The sequence below is a fragment of the Beta vulgaris genome, chromosome 1, assembly GCF_026745355.1.
Source record: "Beta vulgaris subsp. vulgaris cultivar EL10 chromosome 1, EL10.2, whole genome shotgun sequence".
NCBI classification, from domain to species: Eukaryota; Viridiplantae; Streptophyta; class Magnoliopsida; order Caryophyllales; family Amaranthaceae; genus Beta; species Beta vulgaris.
The window spans coordinates 30,260,536-30,279,127 of NC_079202.1; the positions used below are offsets into that span (position 1 = coordinate 30,260,536).

General features: G+C 36.4%; 1 non-coding gene across 1 annotated transcript; it reads left to right on the plus strand.

Annotated features, from left to right (window-relative positions):
• The first annotated feature begins 3,729 nt into the window (after nucleotides 1-3,729).
• LOC125494485 (small nucleolar RNA R71) lies at nucleotides 3,730-3,836 on the plus strand. Its single transcript, XR_007270733.1, has one exon. It is a non-coding gene; the product is annotated as a small nucleolar RNA R71 (small nucleolar RNA).
• The last annotated feature ends 14,756 nt before the right edge of the window (nucleotides 3,837-18,592 follow it).

Below are 18,592 nucleotides of genomic sequence, written 5' to 3' on the forward strand. Positions count from 1 at the left end.
AGCACAAAAACAATCAAACATGAATAACAAGAAGAATCATCAACATTCAAGCAATTTAAAAGAAGAATTGAACTCACAAGTTGATTAAAATGGTTGATTCGATTGATACACCAAGATGGGAGATTAGCTCTCCATAATATAAAGGATTACAATATTTTCTTTGAATTCTCTCTAAAAACAGATGAAAAACGATGTCCCAGCACACAAGACGAAGTGCTCTTTTTATCAGGAAAATAGGAGAAGACGAAAAGCCGAATTCCTCGTTATAGGGCTCCACGACCGCGGAGGAAAGCACCGCGACCGCGGAAAGGGTCCGCGCCCGCGGTGTAGTCGCGGAGGAGCTCTCGGCACTTTTCTGCCATAATTCGTCGCGGCCGCAATGAAATCTCCAGCGACCGCGGAGACCTGGCCTTAGCTTCTCATCTCTTCTTGAAAATGACTTACTCATACCAAAAATACTCACGAAGCACGCATTTCACTTCCTTGCTTCACTTAGATAACTCTACAAAGAGTTTCTTCGACATGCTAACTTTCCAACTTGAACTTTCTCCAACAAAAATGAGCTCAAATGATTAAAAAGAGCAAATTACAACATAGCAGAGAAAAAGATCTATATCATTGCAAAACTTGTGTCAAATCCCATTAGTAAGTAGTGAAAAAGTGTCAACAACAAAAGCAAACAAACACACAAATAACAACCCAAACTTGCTGCCTTCCCCGGCAACGGCGCCAAATTTGGCGAGGCCTAAGCCATATCGGCTAACGCGCAAATAAATCAATACTACCCTACACAAACGTAGTATAAGGAAGTAAGGTTCGAATCCACGGAGAAGGTAGGTTTGGTTTGACTAGACGTGTGCTAAGTAACAATAAAGGGGGGGGGGGGTTAAGGAATAAAATCGAAACAAATAAAGCATAAACAAAGAAAATCAAATAATAAACGAGAACTTGGCAATCAATCTTCACAACCAATTCAACCCTTGATCATTGAACAATTTAACACCTAAGTTAATTGAACGCCCTATTGTGAATCATAGGATTCAATCTCCCCTAACATAGTGGTAAGATTAAGCGAGCGCTCTAATCTGACCCTTAATGGCGTAACAACCTAGCCCGAGCATTCCAGGTTTAATTAAGCACTTAGATAACAACTAGGGAGATTCCAATAGGGTAATCTAGCATTCACACAAGTGGTCAAATGCGAAATTATATGATGATTCTTCTTATACTCAATCATCCACGAGCGTGCGATAATTGGGCATAAACTACAAACCCTAGATAATCTCAAAGCATACAATTATCTAGATAGTAGAGATTGCAATAAGCAAGAAGTTAATTGATTAAGTTAACTTAAGCACAAAAACAATCAAACATGAATAACAAGAAGAATCATCAACATTCATGCAATTTAAAAGAAGAATTGAACTCACAAGTTGATTAAAATGGTTGATTCGATTGATACACTAAGATGGGAGATTAGCTCTCCATAATATAAAGGATTACAATATTTTCTTTGAATTCTCTCTAAAAACAGATGAAAAACGATGTCCCGACACACAAGACGAAGTGTTCTTTTTATCAGAAAAATAGGAGAAGACGAAAAGCCGAATTCCTCGTTACAGGGCACCGCGACCGCGGAGGAAAGCACTGCGACCGCGGAGGGGGTCCGCGCCCGAGGTGAAGTCGCGGAGGAGCTCTCGGCACTATCTGCCATAATTCATCGCGGCCGCAATGAAATCTCCAGCGACCGCGGAGACCTGGCCTTAGCATCTCATCTCTTCTTGAAAATGACTTACTCATACCAAAAAATACTCACAAAGCACGCATTTCACTTCCTTGCTTCACTAAGATAACTCTACAAAGAGTTTCTTCGACAAGCTAACTTTCCAGCTTGAACTTTCTCCAACATAAATGAGCTCAAATGATTAAAAAGAGCAAATTACAACATAGCAGAGAAAAATATCAATATCATTGCAAAATTTGTGTCAAATCCCATTAGTAAGTAGTGAAAAAGTGTCAAGAATGCCATATAAACATGACATATCACATCTATTCTATAACAGGCTTCCTCTAGCATGAGACTTTTCAAAGCATTGGTCAAACTAAAAGTCACCTTATCATCTCCCACAGTCAAAGTCAATTTCCCATTTTTAACATCTATGACAGCTCCAGCAGTATGAAGGAATGGTCTCCCTAAGATGATTGGGATTTTAGTATCCTCTCCCATGTCAAGCACAACAAAATCCACAGGAATATAAAATTTACCTACCCTCACAGGAACGTCCTCTAAGATACCTAGGGGGGTATTTAACAGAACGGTCGGTCATTTGAAGAGTAATGTTGGTATGTTTTAAATCTCTCATGTCAAGCTTTTTGCAAACAGTCAGGGGCATGACACTAACACTAGCACCTAGATCACATAAGGCTTTGTCAATAAAAATGGTGCTAATATTATAAGGGAAGGAGAAACTCCCCGAATCTTTCAATTTAGGAGGGGACTGATTTTGCAAAAGAGCACTACATTCTTCAGTAAAGGCAACAGTTTCTACTGCCTTCATAGTCAAAATTTCCTTCAAAAATTTAGCATATGCAGGTACTTGAGTAATAAGTTCAGTAAATGGGACAGTTACCTGAAGATTTTTCACTACCTCCATAAACTTACCAAGTTGGTGATCCAGCTTATTGTTTGATAGACGAGTGGGGAATGGTACCTTTATCGCAGGAGTGGTAGATGAAATTTTTTCAGGTATCATCTGCTTCTCGGCATTTGTGTTGGTGGTAGCCTCAGGAGCTGGCGAAGTTTCAGTTACGTCTGCATTTTTTTCTGGCTCAACCGGACCATTCTTAGGCATTGGGAGACCATCATAATGTGTTCCACTCCTAAGAGTGATGGCATTAGCAGTGTCCCTTGGTTGCATTGAATGTGAAGGTAAGGCCCCATGTGGCCTACTAGCAGAAGAACTAGCCAACCGAGCTAGTTGAATCTCCAACATCTTGTTATGCGTGCCCAAATTTTCCAGTTGAGCTTTTGTGTCAGCTTGAAAAGTGTTGAACCCTTTCTGCATCTGGAACATCATATTCTTCAAATCTGTCGCGGCTGGGTCAGCAGTAGGAGCAGGTTGTTGAGGTGCTTGATTTCTCTGAAAACCAGGTGGAGCTTGTTGTGGAGGTTGATATTGTTGACCCTGTTATTGAGGCGCATATGGTTATTGAGGCGGAGGGTTCAACACATTAGTACTCCTATATGAAAGGTTTGGATGGTGTCTCAAGCCAGGATTATAGGTGTTGGAATATGGGTTGAACTGGTTCCTAGGTTGTGACTGGAAAGCATTAACTGCCTCACAGTTATTCCCTAGCGCAAGACACTCTTGAGAGTTGTGTCGAGGTATTCCACAGGCATCACAAAGGTGAACATTGTAGTTAGAAGTACTAGCCATAGCGTTAACAGTCATGTGGGGGGAGTCATTACTCAACTTCAAAGAATCAATCTTTTGAGTGAAAGCAGCTAGTTGCCCAGACAGTAAGGAAATGGCTTCAACATCATGTTTACCTCCCTTTTTCAAAGAGGAATGAATGGTATATGCTTGATTAGATGCTAGCTTCTCCAAAAGTTCATACCCCTCCTCAATCGCTTTATCGATGAAGAACCCACCGGATGCTCCATCAATTACTCGTCGTGTATCTGCATCAACTCTAGTGTAGAAAATATGACACAAATACCACTGGTCCAGACCATGATGAGGACAGAGACGCGGCAGATCCTTGAACTGCTCCCAAGCTTCATATAAAGACTCACCAGGATCTTGGGTGAAAGTAACTATGGCATGTCTCATATCGGCAGTTTTCTGGTAAGGGTACCACTTGATATAAAGACTCACCAGAATATTTGAAAGTTCTGGCAAGGTGGTGATGGTGGAAAGCAGCTTATTATACCTGAATAAAGCTTTATCGCACAGAGAGAAACCAAATAGAAGGAGTTTCATCTCATCAGGAGTAACACCAGCTTGTTTCTGAGTAGCACAACACTGTAAGAATCTCTGCAGGTGCTGATTTGGGTCTTCAGATGGTAACCCAACGAACTGATTGTTCAGAACCATATTCAGAACAAGAGACTTGATCTCAAAATTTGTAGCAGCAATAGTAGGCATCCATACCCCAGTAGGCCCATTATCAGGACATGGTTGTGCATAGTCTCGGAAGGTTCGTGTAACATTCTCACCCATATTGAGAGTAATAGGTAAGGTGGGGGATTCTTGGTGTGGGGAAGGTGGTCGAGAAGGTGTCTTTTGGGAGGGTGTCCCTGCAGACAGCTTAGCTTGCTTAGTTTTCTTTCTGAGTCTACGAGCGGTCTTTTCAATCTCCGGATTGAACGGGATGAGATTTGGAGATTTCAATTTCCTGCTCATACACCAAAAACACTAAAACAAACGTGAGATGCTCCAAAGAACAGGTGTTCTTCAGAGTAGAGGTTAGTTTAATGCAATAATGCAGACAAAATAAAATAAACCGTCTCCCCGGCAACGGTGCCAAAATTTGATACGTTAAAGTCGTATCACCTAATCAAAAATACCTAAGGTCCACTAACTAGTAGTCAGGGAAGTCAGGATCGAATCCACAGGGAGAAGTTATATTATTATATCTGAACTCTAATATTACACTAACAAAATCAGGTGAATAGAGTTGTGCTACTAAACAAAGCAAATAGCAGAACTAAATACGAAGGTGTAAATATATTAATAAAGTACTAGAATCATGGATCACTATGCATACAATTCGGGAAATCAGGGAAGAATAAAAAACCACCTAGTAAGTCAAACTGTCTAGGGCACAAGTAATTTCTATCGAACATTACCTCCCTCAAAGATCACCCAGCCACTCTCGCATAGTCAAGGGTCACTTTGCATAATAATTGAAAGCCTATACGGTATCTCTCCTCTCGAAGCAGATTTAGTATTGCAACAATAGAAATATAAATCAGGCCTAACTTATAATTCTAGCATGAAGAATCAATCATAAGAAACAATTAAAATACAACACAATCAAACTAATCTATCAATTCCTCATTGCATACATAGATCCCCACAATTCTAGAAATAAAACTACTCACTTATAATCATGAAAACAATAACAAAAGTCATATAAAAACTCATACTTTGAAACATTGCAATTAACTAAGAAAAGAATCTAATTAACAAAGAAGAAGTAGTAAAGAAATAATGAAAAAAGATTACCGAATTATATTAAACTTGTTAATAAGAAAAAGGTTTAATGTTGAATTGAAATCACAAAGCACTAAATTAAGGTTCTTAAATCACTCTCTAGAGAAAACTAATAATAAAAACCAATCTTCTAATAATTATGATTTTTCTATCTATACAAGCCCTAAAAACCATAGCAAAAGTCTTGAAAAAACGGCCCCGCATTCATTAAAAAACGCGTGCGCAAAGTCGCCCGATGTAATCGGGCTCCAAAAAAGCAGGAACAGGGCAAAAACCAAAGGCGCCCGATGGAATCGGCCTGACTTGCCCGATAACATCGGGCGGCCTATAGACACAACAGTTATGCTTCAATTGGCAGGGGCGCCCGATGTCGGGCCATGTCGCCCGATCGGGTGAAACACCGAATCACGACTGGGCGTCCAGCGCCCGATCGGGCCCGCAACTGAATCATGTTTCTCGCTTCTTCGCCCGATTGGGCTGGGCCGCCTAATCCTATCGGGCCGGTCAGGCTTCATCGTTTCTTGGCTCTTCTTTTTCTCAAAGTCCTGGAAAGCATCCTCGGGATCTTAAAACTCAGCGTCCAACCTCTCTAATCTAGTGTGCGGTCATATAAAGTAGTTAATAGCTCCCTAAAACCTACAATCCAACACAAAACGGCAAACCACAACTAGATGGAGAGAGTTAGTACAAAATGGCTTCTAAGAGCACCATAACCATAACTTTTAGCATATAAGTAGGGGAGAAAAACTCTATATAAAATCGTAACATCATGATTACAGGCCAATAGCCTGCTACTTTGTTGTATCACAAAGCTTATTTGTGAAAAGCTTAGGTTGGTTCCCCCTCCCCCCCCTCCATTGTGGTTGACACTCAGGGGGCTTTTCTTTCTGGAAGAAGCATACTGCATAATATTTTGCTGTGTTAGGACATAGTCAAAATGTACACTCCAAGCCATAAGCAAAAAGGGTGCTTAATAAAGATTGACATCCAAAAAGCTTATGACACAATATGTTGGAAATTCTTAGAAGCAATGATGGAAACTCTTTTGTTCCCTACTAAGATCATTAAATTGATCATGATGTGTGTGACAAGTCCTACATTTACTCTGATGCTCAATGGAATGCATATTGGGTTGTTTAGCTCAAATAGGAGCTTGAGGCATGGTGACCTAATGTCACCATTGCTCTTTGTTCTATGTATGGAGTATTTTATAAGGATCATGAGATACGTAGGAAAGTAGCCTAACTTCAAATATAATCCATGATGCAGTAGCTTGGGAATGAACCACCTATGGTTTGCTGATGACATGATAATCTTTTGCAAAGGAGATTATCACTCAATGTTGATGCTACTGCAAGCCATGAAACTCTTCTTTGACTCAACTGGACTGGTTGCTAATCCTAAGAAGTCTTCCTTATATGGTTGTGTGTTGGATGAGCATGAGATGCAAAGAATTATAGATAGCTCTTATGGGGTTTTGTCCCCTCCTAAGATCATTAAACTAGAATGCAGCCAACCGTTCCTCTTTCATCTCTGCTTGAAATCCTTCCCTAGAAAAGGCAACCAAATAGGAAAAAAAAACCCAAAAGTGAGATACTTTAAAGCAATGACATTGTTAAGAAACCGGTTGAATTGAAAAAGCACCCTTAGTCGCCCCCTCCCACTCTCACTTTTTTTTTCTCTCTAAAACCCTAGCCTCCCCTACCCCTTCCTCATCAGTTAGGGGTTGCCATGGATGATCTCATCCATGGTAAGCTCCTTATCCCTTTTATTTTCAGTTTTTAGTTCCTTTTTTTATTTTGTTGAATAAATTAGTATCTCTTTATAAGAAATCATCGAACCCTCGTATGGGATTTTTAGTCTCTGTTGTGGAGATCTCCTTCTCTCCTACGGGAGTTGAGAGTATGTTCATTTTTGTTTTTAGGTATGAAAAATTATTCTCATTGGTTGAAGTTCGAGACTCAACATGAACTTATTCACTAGTGGAAAAAACCTTATCTATCACTTAGTAACATATGCTGTTTTTACCAAACCGCATCAGAAAATCAATTAAGAAAATGAGAAGGAAAGCTTGGAGGAAAATCTGATGCGATCCTCTTGTGGACCACATAACATTAAAAAACTGATGCGTTTTTTTTTTAAATTTGATGCGGTTTCTAGGACCGCATAAAATTTTCTACTTTTTTAGGCCCTAAAGTGACGCGGCCCATCAGCTCCCACATTAATCTCGCGGCCCACTCCCATCCCTCACCCCCACTCAAACTCTACCTGTCCCTCGCTCCAGTCCACTCCCACCCAAACCCTAACTCCCTCACTTCCCCTCTCTCTCTCTTCTCTCAACGCCTCTCAAACCCCACCTTCCACTCAAACCCTGATTCCCTCACTTCCCCTCTCTCTCTCTCCTCTCTAATCCTCTCTATCCTCCCTCATACACCGAAGAATCGAAGAAACCCACACAATGAAATGAAGATGAAGAACGAAAATCCGAACGAAAATCGAAGAAACCTACACATAGAACGAAGAAAATGAAGAACGGAAATGAGAACGAAGAGGGAAATTGGGGAATAAAGAGCGAAACAAAGAAAGGAAGAGATGAAGAATTGAAGAAATTGTTTTTTTTTTCCGTTTTTTTCATATTTTTACCAGATTTTTTCGCTTTTTATTTGATTTCATGGTTACATCCCCAATTTTTTTTTTCCTTTTTTCCGTTTTTTTAGATCTAGGTTTGTTTTCGTTAATTTCCATTTCAGATTTTTTTCCTTTTTTTTTTTTTGTTTTTTAGGTCTAGGTTTGTTTTTGTTTTGTATTCGTTAATTTTCGCTGTAATTAGTTTCAATTTTTTCATGTTGTAATTAGTTTTAATTTTTTTTATTTTGATTTAATTTGGTGAAATCGTCTTCAGTAGTTTCAATTTTTCATTCCTTTCAATTTTTTTAGTTCTAGTTTCATTAGATTATCTAATTTTATTATTTCATCATTCAGATATTGAAACTTGTGAATATTCATTATTTTAAATTTTATAATTAATGCATGAATTCAATATACTATACTAGTTTTTTTCAGTTAATTTTATAATTGATGCTGAAAATAATACGAAGATATATTGGCTTTTATTTCTGTTTTTTTAGATTTTCTTGGGTTTTGGTTGTGTAACTTGGTCATAATACCTTGTGTGATGTTGGTACATCGCATAAGCTTGCAACTCTGCAGTGTAGAGTTGCAGGCTTTTTTTTTTAATAAATAAATGCTATAGTCTGATGCGGTCATGGATCGCATCTGATGCTATAATCTGATGCGGTCATGGACGACATCATATTAATTTTCTTATTCTGCTGCGGACCCATTGATGTGGACCAAAACCGCATCAGTAAGCCCAATTTTGACCGCATCAGATGGGCTTTTTTCCACTAGTGATTGGAATCTCGGATGCGGTTAACATGGCTTGATTCAGCAAATAGTAGGGGGTTGCGCTGTATTGCTCGATCTGGTTCATTGTAGTTTCTTCAAAGACGAATTTTATTTAACCTTGTTTAATTGTATCTTGTATTTCTTTAATATCTATTGTAGATACCATTTGGCCTTCAATTAAAGAAATTTATCTTTCAAAAAATAAGCAATGACATTGTTATAAATTTATTAAGATTATTAAACTACCTACCAAATGTACAATGAAAATGTAAAATCTAACTAAAAAATTTAAATAACTCCATAATCAAACCTTATATAATATTATATATATATAATGATATAACTCAAAAGTTGTTCAAATCTCACGGCGATTCAGAACAAAGTTCAGAACTGAAATTTTTAATGAGATTAAACGTTGATTTTCAAGATTTAAGATCTTATAGAACTATGAAACGACCTGATATAATTAAAAAGGTTTAAGATTTGAGGTTGAGTTGATAAAAAAAATCACATATTTTGAGTTTTGAGTTCTATAACAAATTTTGTTACTCAAGATTAAGAACAATCTTTTTTCACTAAGGGCATGTTCTCTCCAGCTTATTTTCAGTTCAGTTCAGTTCAGTTCAATTCAGTTCAGTTCAATTCAGTTCAATTCAGTTCAGTTCAATTCAATTCAGTTCAGATCAGTTCAGTTCAGACCAGTTCAGTTCATTTCAGCTCTTGACAATACTTTTACTCTCACATATCACTATTCATTTCAGTTCAGTTCAATTCAGTTCAGTTCAGATTAGTTCAGTTCAGATCAGTTCAGTTCAATTCAATTCAGTTCAGTTCAGTTCAGTTGTTTTATGCCGAACAGAACAGGCCCTACCAATTCAAACAATAATCGAAAACCCAACCCATTAAAGATCTAAGCTATATAACAAAAAAAATAATACAATACAATTTTAGATCTAAAATTTCAGAATGAACAATATCTTGACAAATTATCGAAAAGATTTCCATTCTTGGTTCTTGGTAGAATAAAAACTTGAGTAGTTCTTTGGAGAAACTACACTAGTAGCAAAAAAGAACGACGAATGAGAAAATGGGGGAAGAAGTTAGAAGAAGAAATTACAGAGAATGAGAGAGGAGAAGATAGAGAGGCGAAAATGGATGGAGGAGAGATGCAAAATGCATATTGAACTGTAAAAGTAGAGACTAAACAAAGCAAAAATATTGCTATAAAACGTTGCAACCATATACCTGTTATCTTTCTTTCTCTGAATTTTAAACAAAATTTAAGTTGGTAGATATTGGGGAAGGTGTTTTAGAGTTTATGAATTTTGATGTTGCAATGCGATGCAGATATGATTAGACTATTTATAGTGCTGGGAATTCGGTTCTTATTACGATTTTTTTAAAAATATATATATAATTTTATAATCACGAGTTTTCATATCTAAGAATGATTGAATCAATTCCTAAAATCAAGTTTTGCAATTTAGGAATGATTGAGATTTAGGTGATCAACTTGTACATGATTTAAGATTGTAATTGATTGGCATAAGCATGATTTGAAGAGTTTAAAAAATTTCGGCCAATTGCATTGAGAATTGTGAGTGATACATGGTGAATTTGCTTAGTTGGATAGTGTTTTAAGTGTCTAAAAAGACACGTGGGATTTGATTTATTCTGAAGGGCAAAATTGATTGCCAAATGGCGAGATAAACTATATAGCTATCACGTAAGAGTAAATTATCCACCTTTATTAGTATATATGTATAATTATTACGTTACACGTTATTTTTCAACAATTTTACTCTCTTTACATGTATAGTGGCAGCACCACTCTAATAAGAAGGTACTAGTCTTCTATGCACGTGATGCGTGCGTCGATTATTGTTTGGGTTTATTATTAATAAATTTCATCAGAATATAATTATAGAAGTGTGATTTATAATTATTGTTATACAAACTACTATAATCTATAAAGCGTTTAGAAATTGAGATAAACATTTAGATGTAAAGTTTTATAATCAAATTAAATTTGTAATTTATATAGTTGAGTAACCATTTTTCTCATTATGTCAAGTCACTTTGTTAATGCTTATTTATTTTATTATTGAAATTTTTACCCATCTTTAAATTAGAAAATGATATAATTGTACAAAATTTGAATATCCAATTAAGTATATATTTAGCTAAGGGAAAAATACATTTCATTGGGGGACACCATGGCTCCCCCTTTACTTATATACTAAAGATAATACATTAATATTTATGTGTATATATTATTTAATTAAACTTTTGTAGGGAAGTGGTGGAAGATGGATGTACAAGTACCTTACTATGCATTTATGAGGATAAGAGGAGACTCAAATACTTTTGATGCTGACATAATCAATGGTCGATCTGGCAACCTATTTCCCCGCTCAAAGCAAGGTAAATTTCAATAAGCCAAGTACCCCTACCTAACCCTCTATATTTTCTAACATGCTTTTAATTTTATAACTTATTAACCACCTTTAATATTGTTGATGGTTAATGAGTAAAAATTATAAGAAGTTGATATTTGAAATAAAAATCGAGATAATTCTAATAATTGGACTGATTATATTTTCCCTTACATATAAATCAAATCACCAACTATATTCAAAGTAGAATATGTAAACTGTATAAACTACAAAACTTTAAAGTGTAGATTAGGAATAATGTCATCAATTGTTACAAATGTTGTGAAACAAAGGGAACATAAATATTGTAAACTGAAGGATAGTGAAGAACTTATGTTTTCTTTCTTCTTATCGTGTATATTGCAACTTATGCAAATGCCCTATTGGTACTACAAAAATTACTATTACAAGTCAATATGCATAATAACCCTAGTATATAGGTTTTGGGGGAAATGTTGCCAAGCATTAAATGCATGGGCATTCAGACTCATAACAAAAAACAATTTTCGTATGTCGATCTTTATTCTTTGAGCTTTTTTTACCTAGATCCTATATATTGGAGTGTCAAAGTTTCTCATGCTAAAAAATGTTTCCCATACCCGAATTTAAATGTCATTAGGGATGGTCAAGTTGGTAGATCATAATAATGCCAAAGCCTTCACAGGACTGGGAGCATATTGTCTTTGCAGCTTTGTAAATTTTCTGCTCAAATTTGTGAACAGATATCTTACCGCCTACTTTATTCCAATATGGTGTTTCTTTGTAGATAAATTGAGGTCTATGGTAGATCTAGGAAAAAGTGATCTATTGTGTATAATCAATTCAGAGTTGCAAAATATCATGTTTTATGGAGTTGCAAACCATAAGTTAATCATTGTAGGACCCGATGCTAGCTACACAAAGCCATTCAAAAAGCGATTATGTTACTATATCGCCGAGCCAAACCATAAATGTGCTTCTAGAGGCCAATCAAACATCAAATCAATTGTAATAGCCCATATTTTTGAGTATTTTTTGAAGTAATTAAAATATTTGCTTTTAAAATATATATATTTTAAGCAAGGGGTATTTTAATAACTTCACCCGTTTTTAGATTATTTGACGCGAGATGACGTCAATATTGGATTTGTTAAACTTTTGGTTTGAATCCTAGTTAAAAATTTCAAAACAAAAATTAGGCCATTATTTTTTACGGGATCTTATACTAAATGGAGGAGTTTTGTTTTCTTAAAACATTCAAATTTCTGATGGAGGTTACAAATCTTGGTTTAATCTCCTAATCTATGGTGAAGGTTACAAACTATTTAATTTTTGAAATTAAGTACTACTTATTCTACTCCTATAAATATCCCGTACCTTAAGCCATCTTTTCCACACAAAAACTTTGAAGAATCCATACTCTCTTACTTTCAAGGTTGTTCCTCCTCTTCTCTTCATCTATTCTAGTTTCATATTTCTTATACAAACTTTAATTCTCTTTGGTTTAAGAAAAAGATTTTCATGTTTCTTACTCAAAAATATTATGCTTATGATAGGTCATTCATTTTTAAATCCATGATTAAGTTCATGTGATAAGTTACTTATTGATTGGTTAGGAGAAAGTTCAAGCATAAGAATGAGTGAAGATACTAGTACACTCGTTGTGCAAGATTAAGGTACATTATGTAGCTAGATCTTTTTAAATATTATTTTTTTGTGGTAAAGTTGTTTATGTTGGATTGGATTTGGAAATTTGGTTTAAAATGGTTACAATATTTTACTCTTTGAAATGAAAAGAAAGAATGATTTTATCAATCAATTTTATATAAAAGTTTTTTTTTTTTTTTTGGAAAATTAAATTAATCTTACAAGGAAACTTGATTGTTTTTATGAACTTTGAATGTTCAAAAAATTGTTTATGAGAAAAGGAGGTTTATTCAGGACTTACAAGCTAAGTCATATTATTATTATTATTATTATTATTATTATTATTATTATTATTATTATTATTATTATTATTATTATTATGATATTATATTATTATTATTATTATTATTATTATTATTATTATATTATTATGATTATTATTATTATTATTACCGATTGATTAACATCAAGAAGGTTTCATGCTTCAAAGTCTAGTTGTTGGCAATTATTGTTACCCCTTGATATAGATCCGTGATGGGATGACTAGCTTGGGCGGGGGAGGGGGGTATGCACACTTAGGAAATAGAAGGGAAAATAAGAAGAGGAATTATTTTCAAGATTATATTTTAATCCAAGTTATTTCGAAAGAGTTTCTTCTTGAAAGGTTATTCTTCAACTATTCAAGTATTTGGAAAGACTTTGTTCTTAAAAGGTTATTCTTGAATTATTATTGAAGTGTTTGAAAATATTTTATTCTTCAAGACTTATTCTTGAATTATTAGTGATGGCGTTTTCAAAATGAAAATGTTGAGAACTAACAATGTGTTACTTATCTAGTACATTTCGTACTCGATTTTATACTGACGCGTATTTTCTTTTTCCTATTTGACTTTACCCTGTTTACATTTTTGGGAAGTATTTTTGCAGGAGAGTTTTTGATGTGCATGGGAGCATACTATGAAGGGGATATTCACCTAGATTAGGGAGTTTTATTGATTTTATGTATTGAGACAATATTTACTTTCATAATAAAAAAGTTTATTATATTGGTTAAAGCAGTCTTCCGTTGCAAGTTATTTTGTTAGTTAGTAGTTGATGCAAGTATAATCATGTAAATCATACATTTTATAAGATTTTTGACCATGTGGATATCCCAAAAATATGCATTTCTTGCTTTCGTGTCAAATTTATCTCTATGTACATTCATGTTATAAGCATAACATAAATAACCAAATACTCTTAGGGGTCGTTTGGTTCAAACTTAGGAATGTAAAGGGAATGGGATGGGATGACAGGATGGAATGGAAATGGAATATGTTACCTTGAACACTTGTTTGTTTTGATGTAGGAATGGAATCATTGTCCAAATGACTCCCTTACTTTTTGTTTGGTTCAACTTATTAGTAGAATCAGTTTTTATTAATATCACTCTTATTTGTATAATCAACATGAAAATATCTTTTTATATATAAATTGTTAAAAAATACATTAAATTTTGAAATTTTCTACAAAATTCAAAATTTTATAGAAAATTCAAAAAAACTACACTAATTTTGTTATAAATATTATATTAAATTAAAAAAAACTCTAAATAAATGTTATTTTAATGCCTAAAATTTTATGTGAAAACAATGTAGCAACATAAGTATTCACTTCTAAACAAATAAGATAACTTCAATTATACTTCTTACACAATAAAAACCAAGTTCTATTTCATCAACTAGCAACTTCTTCCGATAATTATATCCAAAAAGTATGCATATATTTATAAGATAAACATGACAAAAGTTTGAAAACTAGACGGTAACAACCGAATTGATCAAAAGCATACAAGGGAGACTACTTTTTAAGAAGATCCAACACATATTGCTTCTACATACTAGGAGGAGCTTGAAGGAAGATCCGAAGTTTTGGTTCTTCTCCAATCAAAATGGTAGCAGCTTGAAGAGTCTCGAAAGGAGATAAACTTTCTAACTTCATCACCTCCTTTAAGACATTGTTGCTCTTATCATCCTTTAGTTGCTCCCTTTCTTCGTCTTTTGACCAAGCATACGCCATGTAGCTAGATTTGAGCTCATATCACCAAATATTTTTCCAAAATTGCTCGAAACATTAAGAAGAGCAACAGACAAGTCTCTGTTTCATCCTTCTTTCTCTCCTTTGGTATCTTGTCCTTTACCTTGGGATTCTTCAGCACCTTTGCTTTCTTCATGGGAGGTTCAAGACCCTCACTAGTTGTCTCAATAGCTGGCTTCTTCCCCTTTACTATGGTGGAATCAGCATCATCGTCATCGTCATCATTGTAGGAGTTAAGGCTTGGAAAAGCCTTGGCTCATTTTCTTGTTTGTCCCACATCGCTTGTGGGAGGGAGTTTTCTCATGTTTATATACTTCCTCCCTCCTTCCATCTATTGAGTTGTGACTAGAGATGCTTTTGTGGTTGGATGATATGTTGGGTTTGGGCTTGCTATCACACACGCGCGCCGCCCGCCCGGACCGGGCCAGGGCCATGGGCCATGGGCCATGGGCCTTGGGCCTTGGGCCTTGGGCCTTGGGCCTTGGGCCTTGGGCCTTGGGCCTTGGGCCTTGGGCCTTGGGCTTAACTTAACTAAAGTTTTGGACCCGGGAGCTACGCGTATGTGGCCGTTGGAATTCTGTAACGTTTTACCGTTACAGTATTCATGGCAATCCCTAATTATCCGCCATTGATTTCTGTCTTGATTACTATCCGTTTTTTGGCTTGATTCTTCCCTATAAAATCAGAGCCATTCTGTTCAGTCAGAAACACACAAAACAACAAACACTCTTCTCTCTTCTCTTTTCTCTTCCTGGGTTTTCGTGCTATTCTCTAAAGCTTAGTTTGCTAGTGGTGGCATTCTGAGCTACTGTGTTAACCTTGGGGAGCATTCCGGCCAAGATCGATAACCACCAGTGTCGGGCCGTAATCGCTTTCAAGTCAGTGATCTCCTATCACGGCACAGTATTTGAAAGCTTATTTTCTGCCTTTGCGAACCGATTATTCCAACAATTTGAAAGCGATTACTAATATTTGCAATGGCAGAAAGTTCAACCAAATCAATGGCTCACCTGTCCAAACTTGAGTCCCTTGATGGAAATAACTACAAACGCTGGGCTCAAAAACTTCTTATGTTTTTCGAGCAACTGGATATTGACTATGTCTTGTTCAGTGACTGTCCCACTGCCATTACGGCTACTGCTGATTCAATTCTCCTTCTGCTGCTGTCATTAAACAGAATGAGGATAAAATTCTGAAATATGAAAAAGATAATAAAACAGTTCGTTTCCATCTCCTTAATCTGATGACTAATAATTTGTTTGATTTGTTCATGGTTCATAAGTCATCAAACTGATTTGGGAGGCCCTTGAGAAAAAATATGGGGATGATGTGCTGGGAAACAGAAATACGTTGTAGGAAAGTGGCTGGCTTTCCAAATGGTTGATGACAAACCTGTCATGGACCAAGTTCATGTCTATGAGAATCTGTGTGCTGATGTTTTAAATGAGGACATGAAAATTTGTGAGGTTTTAGGCCAATGTTCTGCTGGAAAAGTTTCCTCCTTCCTGGAGGGAGTTCCGTAACAATCTGAAACATAGGAAAGAGTTCCTGTCTCTTCAGGATCTAATCAGTCACATGAGGATCGAAGAGGCCAACCGAATCAAGGATAATCAGGACTCGGTTCTTGTCAATGTTACCAAAGCCAATCTGGTGGAATCTGCTGCTGCGCCAGGTTCTGACAAGTTCAAGGGTAAGGGTAAGAAGGTGTTCAACAAGGGTAAGAAGCAAGGAAAAGTGAACAAACCAAGTGGTAAGATTCAAAAGAACTTTTGTATGCTATGTGTGTGGAAAGCCTGATCATAAGGCTTACCAATTCCTCAACGCCAAGGTTCTGTCCAAAAAGAAACTCCTCAAGCTAACCTTGCTGTTTCGGATGAATTATTGCTGCTGTGGTTGTTGAAGCAAATCTGGTCGAAAATCGTTCTGACTGGATTTGGACACCGGGGCTTCAAGGCATTTCTGTTCGAACAAGGAGCTGCTCCATGACTTCCAGGATGCAACAGAAGGTGAGTGCGTCTACATGGGGAAGCAGCAACTGCTGGAGTGCTTGGACATGGAAAGGTCACTCTAAAACTTACCTCTGGAAAAACCCTCTCCCTTTCAAATGTCTTGTATGTTCCTACTATGCGTCGTAACCTAGTGTCTGGTGCCTTGTTAAACAAAGCTGGTTTGAAAATTGTTTTTGAGGCTGACAAGGTTGTAATGACTCGTGGTGGGGAATTTGTGGGGAAAGGGTATCTGAGTGGGGGTTTGTTTATTTTAAATGTTGCTTCTTCTGTATCTGCTATTAATAAAACTGTTTGTGGTTCTGCTTATATTGCTGAGTCTTTAAATTTATGGCACGGTAGATTAGGACATGTGAATGTTGCTTCTATTAAGAGACTAAGGACCTTAGAATTGATTCCTAATCTGTCCTCAACCGAGTTTTCTAAGTGTCCTATTTGTGTTGAAGCAAAATTTACCAAGAAACCTTGCAAAACTGTGACTCAAAGGACCACCCAACTTCTAGAATTGGTTCATACAGACTTAGCTGACTTTCAGAACACTAGAAGTAGAGGAGGAAAATTCTGGTATATTTCCTTTGTTGATGATTACTCGAGGTTCACTAAGTTATACCTTCTTAAGACCAAAAGTGAGGCAGGGGAAGCTTTTTTGAAGTATAAGGCCGAGGTAGAAAACCAACTTGATAGGAAAATCAAGAGGGTTAGGTCTGATAGGGGTAGAGAATATGAGAACTTCTCTTGGAATGACCATTGTGAGAAATTGGGAATCATTCATGAACTTAGTGCTCCTTATGTACCCCAACAAAATGGTATAGCTGAAAGGAAAAATAGGTCCTTGAAAAATATGATGAATGCTATGCTTGTAAGTTCTGGGTTGCCTGATGAAATGTGGGGGGAAGCTGTTCTTTCAGCTTGTCATGTTCTTAACCGAGTTCCTCACAAAAGATTAGATAAGACCCCTTATGAGCTATGGAAGGGTTATCCTCCAAACTTGAGTTTTCTAGAGTGTGGGGGTGTCTAGCCAAAGTTGGGCTTCCTGACTATAAAAAGTCAAACATAGGACCTAAGACTTTTGATGCTGTATTCATTGGTTATGCTCATGCTGCATATAGATTCATGTCTTTGAGTGATAGGTCTATCTGTGAGTACAGAGATGCTGAGTTTTTTGAACATGTTTTTCCTTTGAAAAAAGGTGATGTTGCATCTGTGCCTTCTTGTTCTTCTCCTGCTGTTGATTTATCTACTTGTTCTACGCATGATGTTCTACCTACTGTGATACTCCTGCTGATTTGACTTTGAGTAGTAGTTCAGTTGACATGCATGCTAGTAGTTCTCTGTCGTAGATGAGCCTAGGAGAAGTAAGAGACCTAGAGTAGCAAAAGACTTTGGTTCTGATTTTGTTACTGCTTTTCTATCTGAAAGTTCTTGTGTTGACTTGTTGAGTGATGAACTAGTTTATGCTTTCATGATAGAAGAGGACCCAAAGACCTTTGATGAGGCAATGAGATCTGTGGATGCCAGTTTTTGGAAAGAGGCCATTAAGAGCGAGTTAGATTCCATAGTGTCTAACTCTACTTGGGAGTTGACTGACTTACCTAAGGGATCAAAGACCATAGATAGTAAATGGATCTTTAAAAAGAAATTGAGACCTGATGGAACTATGAGAGGTTTAAAGCTAGGCTTGTCATCAGGGGCTTCACTCAGAGGAAAGGACTAGATTACTTTGACACTTATTCTCCTGTGACTAAGATAGCCACTATTAGGACCCTGCTTGCTCTTGCTGCTATTCATGACTTAGTTATACATCAGATGGATGTTAAGACTG